The sequence below is a fragment of the Apteryx rowi genome, unplaced genomic scaffold (genome assembly GCF_003343035.1).
Source record: "Apteryx rowi isolate R43461 unplaced genomic scaffold, aptRow1 scaffold_226, whole genome shotgun sequence".
In the NCBI taxonomy this organism is placed as follows: Eukaryota; Metazoa; Chordata; class Aves; order Apterygiformes; family Apterygidae; genus Apteryx; species Apteryx rowi.
This window is the reverse complement of record NW_020448597.1, coordinates 731982-740185: the sequence shown is the minus strand read 5'-3', so window position 1 is coordinate 740185 and position 8204 is coordinate 731982.

Genomic DNA, 8204 nt, shown 5'->3' with positions numbered 1-8204 from the left:
TCTAGATTACAGTACTAGCTCAAAATCAGAGTAGGCCAGCACTGTCTAAAAATTTTAATCACTCTCTGGTGGTCAGTTTTAGGTGCATCAGGTGTCTCAGTTTAGATTCCAGCAAAGAGAATCCAATATCATGACATTTTCTTTGTTTGCAGCACTAGTTAATACCCTCATTGTCATTCTCTGCAGTGTTCAAAATCTCTTTTCCTGGCAGTCAAACTCCCCTCCTACAACCCAGTTAGAGTCATGACAATGTGGGCAAAAGAAGTTTACACTATGGTGGTGCTTTTTGATAAAGAGTGTGAGCCAGTTCCAGTTGAAACAGGGCCTAAAAGAGTCTCTAGGAATCTTAGTCATGTGCCCTTCACAGGCAAGACAGTTACTTTTGTTGAAGTAAGAAACACATTTTAAAATACTTAAGATAGATAAAATATAAAGCTGTCATTTACTTTTCTGAAAGAATCTGTTTTCTACTCAAAGTGGTATGATTTTGGCACTGAACTCAAGCCGAAAGGCACCCATTTATTCTTTCCTTTCCAGTCTTTAATTTCTTTGTAAATTCCTTTGCAAGTGTTCAGATTAATGTATTTATGGTCCACTTTGTTCCAATTTTGAAGTGGTCTATTTCTGACATTGAATCTCTTATGGATTTTATTTTTAATGTAATATTTAGCTGCATTACTTTGAACAGCTTTAAAAGTATAATGTCTTTGAGTGCTCTAATTAATGAAAAATTATACCCTCAAAATGATGTCTTAGAAGTTGAACTGTATACATTGGAAATGATGTTTATATTATAACTCTCAGAAGCATCACACTGTGCTTTCATCTGCATGTCTGTCTACTACTTTCTGTGTAACAATGTATATTTGTATTCCTCACTTGCCTGATATTCTTCAGTCTGAAGGCCTGAGTATGCAAACACATGAATATTGTATCTCACTTGAGCAGTCCCACAAGGCTGAGAGGGGTTATTCATGTGAATATAGTTGCTCACAAAAGTATTTGCAGAAAAGCCTTTCATTTAGTAATTGATTGCAGTTGTGAGGACACATGGTTAATAACAGCACCAAGACACCAGTAAATGGTGTCAGTGTTTATTGAAAATGTGGACACATTTATTTCCAAGTTAATTTGACATTAACGTAAATTATTGCTATTATAATTCAGTATAATATTTGTTATGAAAACACACTAGTCCTGTGAAAGGGTAGTTGCCAGAAAATGTGCTGAGTCTTGCTGCTTTATGTTTATTTGCATTTAGTATACATTTTGGTTGTTGAAGTGAAGCTAGTTTTGTAGAGGCAGAAAGCTAGATCAGTCAAAAAATTCATAAATAAGTTTCATACTGTACATTGAGTTTTGCAACTAGAATACTATGTGTGTTCAGATGTATTTTTTATGCTTTAGGGTATTTTTGTTTATTTTAATATGTAAAGGAATAAGCATATTATTTTGAAATGCTATTGTAGAGCTAATTTTACACATAGTGGGGGAATGCTGTCTAAAAAATTAAACTTAGAAAACATTACATAGGCTGCCTTTGGCTTTATTTTGTTTGTAGTAGTTCCAGCAGGTATCTGTCAATTCCAGATGTTTAACCAGTGCACAAGTTTGTCTGGCATCTTGCAACTGAAGTAAGTTTTTTGCAATGATAAAATTGCCCTTCTTTGTTTTAAATAAGATTGTTGGCTAAACAAAAGCATAAAGGCAGCAAATTTAGATATTTTTGTGCATGGACAATTGCATAAAATAGGACTGGAGTTTCAAAGTATTTTAAATCATTTAGTGTAATTTACTCTTCTTGTAACTCCACTGACTACAGTAAAATTAAACTAAGATTTTGACCCTGTAAGTCTAAAAATTTCAGTGTCAGGCAGCTCAGGTCTATATAAAGATACTTAAGCTTGGTAAGTCAGCAAGAATACTATACAAATGGTAATGTGTGACAAAAATCTTTAGTAACATTTTTCTCAAAATTTCTATTCATTACTTTTTGATACAAAAGCTCAAAAGTGCACTTCTTAGTGGCATTGGAATAGGTGGAGAAAGGCGTGATGCTGGACAGAAATGTATCAGAAAGAAGATTCAGTTCTTACTACTCCAGACACTCCATGTGTGCCTATCTTACATATTACAAATCTCACTGAAGTTAACAGAAGAACTGTTTAAAGTTAAGCCTGTGTGTAACCCTTATGGGATATTGGTTCTGAAATCTGCAAGATACATAAATATTCTCAAAAGGCATTATTAAAAGCTCTGTTTTCAGGGTTACAGAGTATTCTGAACAGTGGGGCCAGCATCTGGGACACATCCAGACTTTACTAATTGATAACTTTATTAATTGATGTTACTTCAGATTAACATCCATTAGCAAATCAAGATCTGCCTCATTATCTTTATTCCTCAGTATGATTTTACAAAGAATAACATGGAAAGCATTTAAAAAGTTGAAGCAGCATGTAATGCTGGACACCTGACTTTTTTTTTGGGGGGGGAGTGTGGTAAAAAGATATCATTTGCTCTGGAGATGTCTAGGATGTGATAATCAAGGAAAACATGAAAAGCAGTTCCAATTATTTAATTCACCTTAGGACATATACTCAGCTGGTGAAAATCAGCATAGTCCTGTTGATTTCTACAGCATTATATCAGCTCGTACCAGCAAAGCAGCTGGCACTTGGAATTTTAGCATCGCAAGTCACTTTACCTACATATGCAGTAGGATTTTATTTTGCAAGGTGGAAAGTTACCTAAGGTGCAAACTGTACTACCTAGACTACCGTTGATACCTATTCACAGGACATGATTTCACTGTATCACTTCATACTTGAAATTCATGATGTTATTTTAATCAGGGTACAAACATGAAAAGGTGCGTGTGTTACTGTTTCTTTTAAAGGTGCATCATTATTTTTATTCTGTGTGCTTAATAATTACTATTCAGTGTTCTTTATATTCTTTTCATTCGTCATTAAAATCACGTATGTGTGAAACAGTGTCTGTATCATCTACAGAGGTACAGAGAAATGTAACAGTGATTTATTGAATTGTTACTTAAATATACTGGTTTACCTTTTAGTCATAAATATTGCATCAAGGGGCTACAAAATGCAAACTGTGGTATATAAAAGTATTGCACCATTGCTGTACATGAAATCCCGCAATCTCTCTCCTCTTCTTGCACAGCTGCTGATTACCATATACGCATTGGAAAAAAGTATGTTTCTGCTGTACAGAATGGCTGGGAAATAATGCAGACACTTTGGAAACTCTAGACTTCTCTTTACAAGCTTTCAAACAAAGCCCTTTGATCTAACTGCATGCTTGCTCTGTGTCCCAAATTTCACCCTGTGAGGCTTTCTGCTTTAAGAACACCCTCAGCTGGGGCTACTTTACGTTGACTGCATTGAAGTTCATCGGAGCATACTCTTTCAAGCATGCACCTTACCATATAACACATTCTTTAGCTTTTACAAGTTTGTAAAGATGGTGGACTGCAAAAATAATCATGCGTCAATACAGCAAAATTAAATTAAGGCACACGGAGCGTTATCAATATTGTATTATATCAGAATTACAGTCCTTTGGAACTGAACGTTTTGCTGCTGGCAGTGCAAGAAAAGAAAAGTTGTGTATTTATTGTTGTGTGCTGAGGGTTCGGTATGAAAAATCAATATAATAAAAATTTTCACAGTGTCAAGTTCTTTTAGTTGTTCCCAAATTATTGGAAAGTAAAAAGACAAAAAAATAGTTTTGTATTTAAAACTGCTTGCCTGAAGTTTACTTCACTTTTCTAGCTATACTTTTCTTTTATCAAAAAATGTAAAATGAATACAAATGCAGTAAGTATTGTATATTAAATACAGAAAATTAGCAACATTGTTTTCTAGTTTTTGTTTGCAAGTGTTTTTCTGAACACCCTGTGTATTGTAAGAAAACAGACATACACACAAAAACTGACACAGAAACATAAGCACATTCATATGCTTTCAAGCCCCTTACCATATACCTTTAGTTTTATAATAATCTAATCTCATTGGTCATTCTCATTCATGAATTGCTTAATTGCTTCCTTAGGATGAAGGCCATTCATTATTGCAACAGCTATGAAAGCTACACAGTTCAGCACTAGCTTGTCTGTACTCGAATCTTCGTTTAGGTTAACTTCATTAGATAAATTGTGCTTTAATTCAGCTACGATGGCTCTCAGTCATTCATGAAATGTTGTATTTTCCCCATATGTTATTTCATAGAATCACAGAGTGGCTCAGGTTGGAAGGGGCCTTTGAAGATCACATAGTCCAACTCCCCTGCTCAAGCAGGGTCACCTAGACCAGGCTGCCCAGGACTATGTGCAGAYAGCATTTGAGTATCTGCAAGGATGGAGATTTCACAAGCTCTCTGGGCAACCTGTTCCAGTGCTCAGCCACCCTCACAGGGAAAAAGTTTTTTGTTAGATTCAGACAGAGCTTCCTGTGTTTCAGTTTGTGCCCGTTGCCTCTCGTCCTGTCACTGGGCACCACTGAAAAGAGTCTGGTCCCATCCTCTTTACACCCTCCCATCAGATATTTATACACACTGATAAGATCCCTCTTCAGTCTTCTATTCCATAGACTGAAGAGTCCCAGCTCTCTCAGCCTTTCCTCATGAGAGATGCTCCAGTCCCTTTATCATTTTAGTAGCCCTTTGCTGGACTTGCTCCAGTAGTTTCATCCCTCTCTTGTACTGGGGAGCCCAGAACTGGACCCAGCACTCCAGGTATGGCCTCACCAGGGCTGAGTAGAAGGGAAGGATCATCTCCCTCATCCTGCTGGCAATGCTCTTCCTATTGCAGCCCAGGATACCACCAGCCACCTTTGCCACAAGGGCACATTGCTAGTTCATGGTCATTTGTAGTCCACCAGGACCCCCAGGTCCTTCTCTGCAGAGCTGCTCTCCAGCTGGTCAGCCCCCAGCTTGTACTGGTGCATAGGATTATTCCTCCCTAGGTGCAGGACTCTGCACTTCCCTCTGTTGAACTTCTTCAGAAGGTTCCTCTCTGCCCATCTCTCCAGCCTGTTGAGGTCCCTCTGAACCACAACCATCTGCTCTATCGGCCACTCCTCCCAGTTTTGTATCACCAGCAAACTTGCCAAGGGTGAACTCTGTCCCTTCATCCAGCTCACTGATGAATAAGTTGAACAATATTGGAGCCAGTATTGACCCCTGGGATACAACACTAGTTACTGACCTCCAACTAGACTTCACACCAATCACAACCCTCTGAGCTGTGCCATTCAGCCAGTTTTCAATCCACCTCACTGCCTGCTCATCTAGCCCATACTTCACCAGCTTGCCTATGAGAATGTTACGGGAGACAGTGTTGAAAGTCTTACTGAAAACAAGATAGACAACATCCACTGCTCTCCTCATCCACCAAGCCAGTCATTCCACCATATAAGGCTATCAGGTTGCATTAGCATGATTTCCCCCTTTTGAATTCATGCTGAGTATTTTGTGAATCCCTGCTGAGTACTACATGCATAGTATTTATGTCTTCCTAAATATTTGGCTATTTTCATCTTCCATTTTTTTTAAGAATCTGAGAACTCTTTATTGATTGACCATTTTTATTGACTGGCTATAAATATGACTAGTAACATTTCTAGGTATGTAGACATTGTAAAAGTACATGGCTTGATTCTATCGCAAAATGACACAACATCAAACTCAAAAACCAGATCAGTATTTTCCATGTCTTCACTCCTGACCAGTCCAAACAAAAAACCTCAATAAAACAACTCAAACAAAGCTTCAGCTTCTTGTGAATATCATTACACCTTCACTTTTTAGAGCAAGACAAAGCAGATCTTGCTAATGAGGCCTCAAATGAGCAATCAGATATAAGGTTCCAAAAACAATTAGTTCAAGCATCCAAACAGATTTCAACTTCTGGATAAAAGCTATAAGACAGAGATGACTGCAAAGCTAACCAGACCCCAAACCACAAAGGATTTTATAACTCAAAACCAAAACTTTGTACTGCCCCTGGAAATTACAGAGAACCATGAAAGTCCTTCATAAAGGATAGTTATATATAGATGTGACACAACATTAAATAAAAACAGCAGCTACCTTTACATTATCCGACCTTCCAGATTAGTTCTTTAAGCACATTGTAAGAAAACACTGCAGTAGTTCAGCCAGAGACAGGAGCATAGATAATAAACTATAGTGAGGCCTCTATCTTGAAAAGAATAGCCCTCATCTGTGAGAAGGTGACTTATGTCCTGCATGAAGTTCATAACCCCTCAGTTTTGGAAGAGAAAGGAAAAAAGAAAAATATCCATTAAGCAAAATATTAAGTCCCTTGTAGAAATAAGCACAAATGTTACTGTTCTCATGATTCACATAACTGTTCTTGCCCTCTTCACCTCAAAGTTATCTAATTAAACTAAATACTACATGCTTATTAGCACTGTAGAAACAAATATTCTTTTTAAAAGATTTAAACGTGCTGTATTTGTCTATCATATGTCTGTCATTTGCTGATATACAGAAAGCAAGATTTACCTTACCCACCAGTTGTGTCTTTTTGTCCTTTCTGTAAACAAAGTCATCTTTCACTCTCCTGTCATACAGAAGTCTTTCCTCTAGTATTTTCATCCATTTTTAGACATCTGATTTAGCTAGCTGGGTTTATCTGGCTAGTGTCCCAAACCTCCTTTACAGTTAACAAAGAAAACTAATAGGAACTTAAATAAAATTTTCTGAAATGCCCACTAGAGGACTCCCTTGTCCCCACTTTCTACTTACGGAGCTGCCACAGGGAGGCAAGTCAGCCATGGTTTCATGAAACGTCTAGTATTTCAACAAGGCTAATACCAGATCAAAAACGCTGCAGCCACATGACACTAAATGTTGGTTGAATAAACTCTACTGGTTCAAATTTGGTTAAAACATTTTTAAAGAGCAATTCTGTCCTGCAGAAGTTGATGCAGATTACCTAGCCCACTGCAGCTGGCGTAAAGCCAGCAGAGAGCCTTCAGTCACCACAAACACCATATTCTGTGCTGTGACAGAAATGAAATGCAATCGTATTCTCACGCCCGGGCAGATCAGATTTATAACGTGCTTCAGTGGTGTAGAGAGCTTGTATTAATGTAAAGCAATGTCCTGTGTTAATGTAAAGCGATAGCTTTAGTTGAATAAAACTAGGTGCCATGAGTACAGCACAAAGCTACACAAATTTGAAAACAGTATTTTGGGTGAGGTTATTATAACTTTTTGCAACAGATATTATAGTATTTTAGTAATACTTTTTATCTTGTTTTTATATATCTTAGTGCAATTTGCTTCTTCTACCTTTGATGTACCTCAGTGAGAACTTTTGCCTGATTTCCCGAAGTAGTTATCCTTATTTTAGAATCTTACAATTATGTTCTGAGAAATTAAAGCTATTCCTTCTATTGTGAATTATCTTGCAATTTCCAACAGTACATTTTATTTGCGACTGTGGTGCGTTCACCCTTGCTAGTTTTCTTCTAGTTTTTCACAGCCCTCTCTTGGTTTGGCTAAATAACTTCCTATCACAAATTCCTATGGGTTCACCAGCTTTTTTTTTTCTCCTGGTTGTTGCTACATATGATAAACACAGCACTGCCATTTCAGAAACAAAACTCTTCGTGCTTTGTATTATTAAAATATTAAAAAATGGGGGGGGGGGGTTCTTACCAAGCTGTAACTAACACGCAGCAATTTTTTTAATGGTAAAATTCTAACAAGAATCACCTCCCCGAAGCGCCGCCTGCCGTTACCTCCCCCAGCCTCCCAGCGCACCGACCCGCGCGGCCGTTGGCCGGGCACCTTCCCGCCCTTCGCGCGGCCCCTCGCGACGCCGCGCGCCGCCGCACGGGCCGCCGGCCGCCATGTCTCCGGGGCCGCCGCCGCCGCCCCCCCCCCCGCTGAAGCCCTTCATTAAAACTGCCCCTTTTCTCATCGTTTCTTTCTGCCTTCGCTCTTCCGACCGCCCCGTCCCCGGCGGTTTTGAGCGCTGTCGCCCGCTGCAGGCCCTGCCGCGGTCCCCCACCGCCCGCCACCCGTCGTGGGGGAGGCAGGCGGCTGCGGCGCCCCGGAGCGGCCGAGCCCCACCGCAAAGGCGATAGCGGCCCCGCCGCCTGCGAGGCGCTAAGGGCCGCTCCCTGCCGCCGCCGCCGCGCGGGGCT